The sequence below is a fragment of the Odocoileus virginianus genome, chromosome 23, assembly GCF_023699985.2.
Source record: "Odocoileus virginianus isolate 20LAN1187 ecotype Illinois chromosome 23, Ovbor_1.2, whole genome shotgun sequence".
In the NCBI taxonomy this organism is placed as follows: Eukaryota; Metazoa; Chordata; class Mammalia; order Artiodactyla; family Cervidae; genus Odocoileus; species Odocoileus virginianus.
In genome coordinates this window covers 48,378,380-48,387,869 of record NC_069696.1, presented here as the reverse complement: position 1 = coordinate 48,387,869, position 9,490 = coordinate 48,378,380, and positions in this window count along the sequence as shown.

Sequence of the window (9,490 nt, the reverse complement as noted above, 5' to 3'; positions counted from 1 at the left end):
CTCCCCAATCCCAAATACACTTGAATACCATCATTTTGCATATAGTAGGCACTCAGTAAATGTTGACTGAATAAATCATTAATTTCTCAATTATAAATCTTTAAAACTCATTTTCACAATGATATTTATAATTGTTGGTTACTTAGATTTCCATAAGACTGTGAGCTCCTTAAAGGCAGGGCTTTTCTTGTTCTCTGTATCCCCAGTGCTGTCCCAATGGAGTTCAGTAAATGTTTATTGAATTCATGAGTGGGTGAGACCTGAGTTTCTTAGCTTGGCAATCAAATACTTTCACAATCATATCTGACTTACTTCCTCTCTCCAAACTAGCCACACTTTGTGGAATTGAGGGGTGGAAACTCACCATTTCCAGGAATAGCTAGATTTTGATTCTAGAGTGCAGTTTGCATTTTCATCAGGAAAACATCCAATTGCTCTGGAGTTCAGATTCCTCCATGAAATGAAGAATCTGTAGACTGGAGCTTCTCAGACTTTAATATAGATACAGAGCACTCAAAGACCTTGAAGATGTGGAATTAGGTTCTGGTTCTGTAGATCTACAAGTTCCCAGGAGATGCTAATGCTACTGGTCCACAAACCACCCGTAAGTTCTATGCTTTGTGACCTATTTATTATCTTCAGGACATGCCTTTTGCCTGACTAGTACTGTAACGTTTTATATATTGCCTCTTGTCCCTGGGATACTTCCTCCATTGATTTCCCCCTATTTGAATCCAATCTATCTTTTCCAGCTCTTTGTGCTGGGCAAAGCCTTCCCTGGCTGACCTAGTGCTTCTGCTCCCAATGTTTTTTTTTATCTATTAGAGTATCCATTTTTGGTACTTGGAGTTTGAAACCCTCATCTACAAACAGTTAATGATTGTCATTGTGTATGTGCAAGTACACAGTTATATACTTCTTTTTCTTTCCTGAGAGGAAAGAAATTGTAAAGACATAATAAAGTGTTGTTGAATGACTGAATGACTCACTTCAGCATTATTATCCCAAAGCTAAATCAAATGCTTTACTTGTCCATACTGTCATTTTCCAGAACATGGAGGAAAGAGGCAATGTGGAATTTCCCCGTAGTTTGATCTATTCTAAAATTAATGATGTTAAAATTCCTAAAATGAGTTTATAAAATTTTCTCTTTGGTATTTGAAGCAATGAAATTTGCTACTGCTGTTTCTGTCCCAACTTCCAAAACCAAAAACACCTAGTTTGTATGAGAACTTTGGCATTATAGAGAATAAAAGATTGGTCCTATAGCATATGAATTAGTATCATAGCATGATTTTAGTAGCCTGGTTAAACAACACGCTTTATACCAAATACCATGTTGCATATCAAACAATGAAGTGAACTCCCTGCCTGTTGAAAAACAAAGAAACTTTATTATTGATATAGAGAAGTTGTTTTTAAATTTTAAAGTTAAAATAAGGAAGTTCTTTGAATATTGCCTAACTCACTATTGTGGGAAAAAAGAAGCATTCCAGAACATACCACCCTATTTTGCATTTCTATTGAACAGTTTTTTCCCAACCAATTTGCAATATTTGCTTTATAAAATAAAATAAACCCTAACTCAAATATCAATTTATCATTTTGACAAGAGAAAAGAGCTATGTTGTATATTGTCAAATTCGTGATCAGACAGGTGCTTTGATAGTAAATTATTAAACTGTAAAAATCTCTTGGTAAACTATGAGACACCAGTTCCACAAATGTAAAGCATTTAATCATTATTATGCATAATTTATAACATTTCTACAAAATGCTAGAGAATATGAGCTAAATGAGTACACCTGTTAAAAGTACAGTGTCATTTGAATAGGAGATATAAAACAAAATGATTCTTATTCTTAGTAGATTTTAGTCATTTAAATCTGTTTCTTCTATTTAAACTCTGAAGGATTTTCATTCTTAATTTAGTTTCTGGTGGAAACTTTTCTTCACAAAATGAATAACAAAGTGAAAATTCTCAGAAAACAGACATTAATACTGATCTTTAATTACCTTTATTTTATTCAGCTCTCTAGCTTTTGATAAAAATATTTATGGGAAGAGGTTATTTTTAGCTCCTGCTTTACAAAGCTTTCTGTCACCTCATAACCTGAGTTCATCAGAATGGAGTAACACAGGATATAGAATCGGTAGAGACCAGAAGAGCTTAAGCAGGCATGGTGTGTTGTTTTTTTTTTTTCAGGCATGGCATTTTTGTAGAACTGTTAGAGCCAGAAGAACCTCAGAAATCATCTGGGCCAGTCTCCTTGTTTTGCAAGTGGGGCCAGTGTGGCCTTGAGGTTGCCCAGCTCATTAGTTACGTCAGGCTTGGACTGTTCTCTTTCTCTTTGTTTGATGGTTCTATCCACCTTGTTAAGTGACACATGGGGAAACTAGGAATAGTGAGAGCATCCAGAAAGACAAGTCAATAACACAGGTAATACAGTTTCTTCTAAACTGACTGAGCCCTGCCATTTAATCCACATCCAAAACTTCAAGCAGGGACTGGGAATTACTAGATTATTAATTACACAATGGAATGTCCCTTAAAGTGTTTCATTATTGATATTTGTCACTGGATGTCCACATTTTTCAAAAAGGCAAACAGATGTTGACTTCCCACAAGTCCTCACTGCTGCGTACCCTTCATTTTCATCATGCATTTTCTCATAATGCTTATCAAGTGCTTACTTTGGGTCAGCCAATATGCTAACCACTTCAAGTGCATTACTTCATGTAGTCTTCATTAACAAACATATAAAGTAGGTACGATTATTCTCCCACATTTCAAAGGCAAAGAAACTGAAGCTTAGACAGGTTAAGTTACCCAAGGTGCATAGCTAGTAAGTGGCAGATCTAAGGTTGAATCTCAAGCTGTTTGATGTTAGAGCCAGACCTCTTAAGCAGAATTGCTATGTTCTGTTCTACCCTACCCAAAATAAGAAAGTTCCTTAATAAAAACTAATAATAATATATATATGTATATGTGTATATATACATATATATATACACATATAGAGTTGGACATGACTTAGTGACTGAACATATATGTGTAACTGAAAATATTTCTCTTATATATGAAAACTGACAATGTTTACATATTCTCTGAATGGTATGTTCTTTTCCTTTTATTTAGGCTAGATAGTAATAGTCAATATGAGAAAGTTCAGACTAACTTATCAGTTCAGTTCAGTCGCTCAGTTGTGTCCGACTGCGACCCCATGAGCCGCAGCACGCCAGGCCTCCCTGTCCAACACCAGCTCCTGGAGTTTACTCAAACTCATGTCCATTGAGTTGGTGATGCCATCCAACCATCTCATTCTCTGTCGTCCCCTTCTCCCCCTGCCTTCAATCTTTCCTGGCATCAGAGTCTTTTCAAATGAGTCAGTTCTTCTCATCAGGTGGCCAAAGTATTGAAGTTTCAGCTTCAACATCAGTCCTTCCAATGAACACCCAGAACTGATCTCCTTTAGGATGGACTGGTTGGATCTCCTTGCTGTCCAAGGGACTCTCAAGAGTCTTCTCCAACACCACAGTTCAAAAGCATCAGTTCTTCAGTGCTCAGCTTTCTTTATAGTCCAACTCTCACATCCATACATGACCACTGGAAAAGCCATAGCCTTGACTAGATGGACCTTTGTTGGCAAGTAATGTCTCTGCTTTTTAATATGCTGTCTAGGTTGGTCATAACTTTCCTTCCAAGGAGTAAGCGTCTTTTAATTTCATGGTTGCAGTCACCATCTGCAGTGATTTTGGAGCCCAAGAAAATAATAAATAAAGTCTCTCACTATTTGCCATGAAGTGATGGGACCAGATGCCATGATCTTAGTTTTCTGAATGTTGAGCGTCAAGCCAACTTTTTCGCTCTCCTTATCAGTTATTTTTAATTTTATATTTTGCAATGCATAGTTTTTAAAAGTTATATGTATATAAGATATGTGACAATATATATATGTAGATATGTTTGAAAAAGAAATAATAAAAAAGTCTCTCTCTCCCCAGATTTCCACACCTAGAGTCACCTTCTCAGAATTAATCACTATAAATTAAGAGCCTTTGGGGCTCCAAAATCACTGTAGATGGTGACTGCAACCATGAAATTAAAAGATGCTTGCTCCTTGGAAGAAAAGCTATGACAAACCTAGACAGCATATTAAAAAGCAGAGACATTGCCAACAAAGGTCTGTCTAATCAAAGCTATGGTTTTTCCAGTGGTCATGTATGAATGTGAGAGTTGGACTACAAAGAAAGCTGAGCACTGAAAATTGATGCTTTTGAACTGTGGTGTTGAAGAAGACTCTTGAGAGTCCCTTGGACTGCAAGGAGATCAAACCAGTCAGTCCTAAAGGAAATCAATCCCGAATATTCATTGGAAGGACTGATGCTGAAGCTGAAGCTCCAATACTTTGGCCACCTGATGCGAAGAACTGACTCATCTGAAAAGACCCTGATGCTGGGAAAGATTGAAGGCAGGAGAAGGGGACAACAGAGGATGAGATGGTTGAATGGCATCACCAACTCAGTGGACATGAGTTTGAGTTGGTGATGGACGGGGAGGCCTGGCGTGGTGCAGTCTGTGGGGTTGCAAAGAGTCAGACATGACTGAGAGGCTGAACTGAACTGAACTTAGTGCTCTTGTGTATCCTTCCAATGTCTTCTATGCATTATATGTATATTTCCTTTATTATCAGTTGTAGCATAATATTTACATTGTTCTGTACTTTTTTACACTTAATATACCTTGGCCTCTACTCAGTACTCTGTAATGACCTATGTGAGAAAAGAATCTAGAAAAGAGTGGGTGTATGTATATATATAACTGATTTGCTTTGCCGTACAGCAGAAAGTAGCCCAACATTGTAAATCAACTGGACTCCAATAAAAAATTTTTTAAATGATATATCTTGGAGAATATTCTTTATCAATACACATGTATTTATTTCCTTCTCTTTAACACTGGCAAAATGTTCTGTTGGGGAGACATGGAGGAATAAGTGAAATGAAAAGTTGGAAACTGAGTAACAGTAATAAAGAGCATCTCTTAGGTTCCACCTTCTGGATGTGACTAAAAGATTCCTAGGCCCCCTGCAAAGTCCACAGATATGTCCTCTCAACCTCCCATCTATTAATGGGAATAGATACAGGTGGATACTGGTGCTACCATACAGAGGGTTCACACTGTGCTCTTATAAGTAGATTTTGTAAAGACAGCTCTCTGCAGGAGGTCTCCATGTCTTGTTATGACCCAAAACCAAGCACCCCCACACACTACTCATCTCTGGCCTAAGGACACATTTCAGATCTTTTTGACCACACGTACCTCACCTAATCTGTTGATTCTTTCTGTAGATCGAAGAAGTAGAAATGAAGAATAAATAATTAACAGATGACTGGATCTCTTCCCTAGCTTCCCCTTCAGTAACCTCATCAACAAACTGTGTGAACAAGAGAGCATCTGAAGTCGACAAGCCTGCAAACAGTGGGGGATGGTGACGACTCTGACCCCCCCATCTCAATGATTAACTGAGATTATTTCCCTTTTCCCTTTAAAAATTTTCATGGCTGAGCAGAATCTCTGGAGCTGGTTTTGAGAAGGGGGCGGGGGTGAACTGAGTCCACCATCTCTCCAGATTGCTGGCATTCTGATAACAAGTAACTTTCCTTTCTACCCAAATTTGTCTGTCTCATGAGTGTTGATTTTTGAGCACTAGGCAGCTGGACCTGATGCAGTAACCCTATCACTGCACTACAGAGAGCAACAGCATGTTCCTTCCCCCGCTATGTCCTACCGAAACCTTTGTGTCAAAACAGCTTGTCCAGTTCTTGCTTTTGACACGATGCACAAGCTCTTCAATCTGACTGATAAACAATAGGCAACACTCGAAATTGGCTTTCTTCTCCAGTAGCTAATTCCCTTGAAATAAGAGCCTTTTAGGAAGCTCCTGAGTCTTTCATACAAACTGGTAGACCCTCTAACTAAAGTCCAACTATTCCCAGTTGGATCTCAATCTACATAATAAAACTCTGCTCATTGGCTCAAAATGAGTCATCCCACCCCCTACTTCCCATCTCCTAAATATACATGATGAGGCACTCCCATAGAGTTGCCTTGCCTCATTCGAAACTTGTCAGTATGCATGGAGAAGAGAAGGTTTTTATCAATAGACATCAAATTTGATGTTATTGTTTTCATTTACAGTTGAAAGTGAGGTTCAGTACCATGGATGGAAAGAAGTTGGTCTGGGGTGTTCAAACAGGGGGCTGATATTAACTAATTGATATTAAAGTCTTCTGTCCCTCCAAGCTGCCTCCCCAGGGCTGGGGAACCCCTCCATCCACAGCCATTCCAATCACAAACTGTTTTCAAACTCCTATTAAATTCTAGGCTCATCATGGACAGCTATGTGCTTTGGGGCACTACATGTTTGATTCTTTACTCACTGAGCCCTGACAATAAGCCAGCCACTGTGCCTAGCCTTGGGCCTTGCCTGCAAAGGAGGCAGAACATGTCACTTTCAACACATAAACAAAAAAATGAACAAGGTACATATAGATTGCAGTAAATTCTGTGGAGGAAATGAGTAGGGTAGTGCGATAAAATGTAACTGGGGGAAAAGGCTTGTTTTAGATAGAAGGATCCCTGAAGGCCTGGAAGAAAGTAACATCTTAGCTGAAGCCTAAAAGGTGAAAGAGAAGAAGCGGCCAGTCAGGTGAAGACCAGAGAAGAGTGTCCAGGCAAAGTGGACACCTGTTAACTCGAGCTCTTCAGTTCATTGTAGCATTTGAGAGGGGCTTCCCAGGTGGCGCCAGTGGTAAAGAACCAGCCTGCCAATGCAGGAGACATAAGGGACATGGGTTCGACCCCTGGGTTGGGAAGATCCTCTGGATGAGGGCATGGCAACCCACTCCAGTATTCTTGCCTGGAGAATACCACAGACAGAGGAGCCTGGTAGGCTACAGTCCATAGGGTTGCAAAGAATCAGACACAACAGAAGCAACTTAGCACACACTCACATACCCTATTGAGCTCAAAATATATTTCTCTAATGAAAATAAATTCACGTTGCTTTGCCAAGAGCTAAAATGTACTCAAAGGCTGTTACCTGGCTAATTACTATTATTAAAAAGAATATGCTAAATGGTAGTTTCTGTTATTACAGTTTTTAATTTGTTTTTTCTATAGTAAAGTATATTTGCTATTCAATATTATACATCATAAATGTACAATACAGTGATTCACAATTTTTAAAGGTTATACTCCATTTATAGTTACAAAATACTGGTTACAGTCTTTATGTTGTATAATATATCCTTGTGGCTTATTTTATACCTAATAGTTTGTATCTCTTAAGCCCCTGCTCCTATGTTCCCCTTCCCTCTTCCCTCTCATCACTGGTAACCACTAGTTTGTTCTCTGTATCTGTGAATCTGCTTCTTTATTGTTATACTCACTAGTCTGTTGTATTTTTTAGATTCCACATATAAGTGATATCATACAGTATTTGTCTTTCTCTGTCTGACATTTTACTAAGTATAATACCCTCCAAGTTCATCCATGTTGCTGAAAATGACAAAATTCCATTCTTTTTATGGCTGAGTAATGGTCCATTGCACATATAAAATATATATATATATATATATATGTAATATTTTTATCCATTTGTTGATGAATACTTGGGGGTTATTTATTTTTATAATTTTTCTAATATGTATTATAAGTGATGATCTCTATTTGATATTGACTGAAATGGTATAACATATTCTTACAACAAACATTTGTGCCAGATACTTTGTTGGTTTCTGGTGATAAAGTAGTGAAATGAAGTTTATTTGACCTGAATATTGGATTGAGTTTCAGGTGGGTCTTCAAGCATCACTCCCATCAAAGTGGCTTTCATATGCTTCATATGTTGACATTTCCCATGAGATACTAGTTCCACTGATTAAAATAGAAAAGGATTTGAAAGTCAGTGAGTCCCCAAACTCCCCATACAATCTTAGATATGTGTATTATCATGAAAAACTTTATGTGGACATAATGTTTGAGACAACTCAAGAATATGAAGTAAAGTAAATCTCTTTGCTTGAATGAATAAAAAAAAAATATTTACTTTGAACCAAATATCATATTTTCCCTCAGAGATACAGAATATTAACCAAAGTTCCTTGCCTTCTCAAAAAATAAACTCCTCATATTTAATCATTTTTGATATTTTAAATTCTCCTTGTCCTGTTAGAATTTTTAAAGAACAGTCTAAATGTATTTTAATTGACTTCTTCTCTCCTTTCAAAAATGTCTGACAATCTTTTAAGCAATAAAGGAAGGAAATACCAAACTGGCAAGATGTGGGATGTGAAAATGGTTCTATGGGCATGAGAAAACTGCTCCTATTATGTTAGCAAGTTTCGAGTCCTTTATAAAAAGAAGAACTGGCTTATTAAGACCAGTTTTGCTTAGTCATGTAATTTTTTTAAAGTCATTTTGCAGTTATGTATTGGCTTTTTCGCTTCCATCAACGTGGGAATCAAAGTCACATGAACTGAAGTTTGTGCTAATTTTTTTCTGTCATTTTTTCCTCTTTGACACCTATCTAGGGTAGACAAGTGTTATGAAACTCGTAGCAAAGACCTCCAGTCATTACCAGGTTGGGAGGCGGGGGGGAACATCATGCCCTTTACTTTTCTTACTTGGAGGACTTTGTTTCTTTCTTTAGATTGCGTTAAGTCCACTATTTCATGTCATCATGGTACTTGGTATGAGGTAGTGAGCTTGGATGATAAACAAGCCAGGTACTCATTGTTGGCCCTTGGCAGCATTGTGAGGTAGGATTTTGTCCCTGGATCCCTCACTGTGGGTTGTCTCTTCAGCCTGATAGCCAGGGCCTTCCTAGAGCATGTGACCTCTGCACACAGACTCAAATCTGCATTCTCTGGCCAAGTCCCTCAGTGACTGAGCTACCATAAACTCAGCTTTCCTGAGCTCTTTCTCTTTTTTATCCCTCAGTGACTTCCAGCTACCATAAAACATTCACACTGAAGCATTAGAAAAAAAGAACAATGATGTTCCTAAGAAAACTCTTTCATTACTATTTTAAGATTTTCTGAAGTTTATAAGTAATATGGGAATTCAGGTAGCCAAAGGGTGAAATATTGTCTCCACCCTCAGATTTCTTCAAGGACTTTTTGAATTCCACCTCAGAGAATTTGCTAAATGGATGTCAGCCTCCTGCCTTTGTCACTCAAAGAAACTGCTTACTCATGGCTCACAAGGTTCCCCTGCAGATGATTAGTAAGCATTATTTCAAAGTTTCAGCAAAAACATTGAGGGAGGCTGCCTAACACTATTGTATTTATGTTAGCTATAAGGAAAGAAGTCACATTGTCTCATGTGCTAGCCAAATTTTCTGCTAAATTTGTTTTTTTTTTTTTAATTAAAAAGTGCTCACACAAACAAGGGAAAAAGAGGAATCCACACAGAAATAGAGAA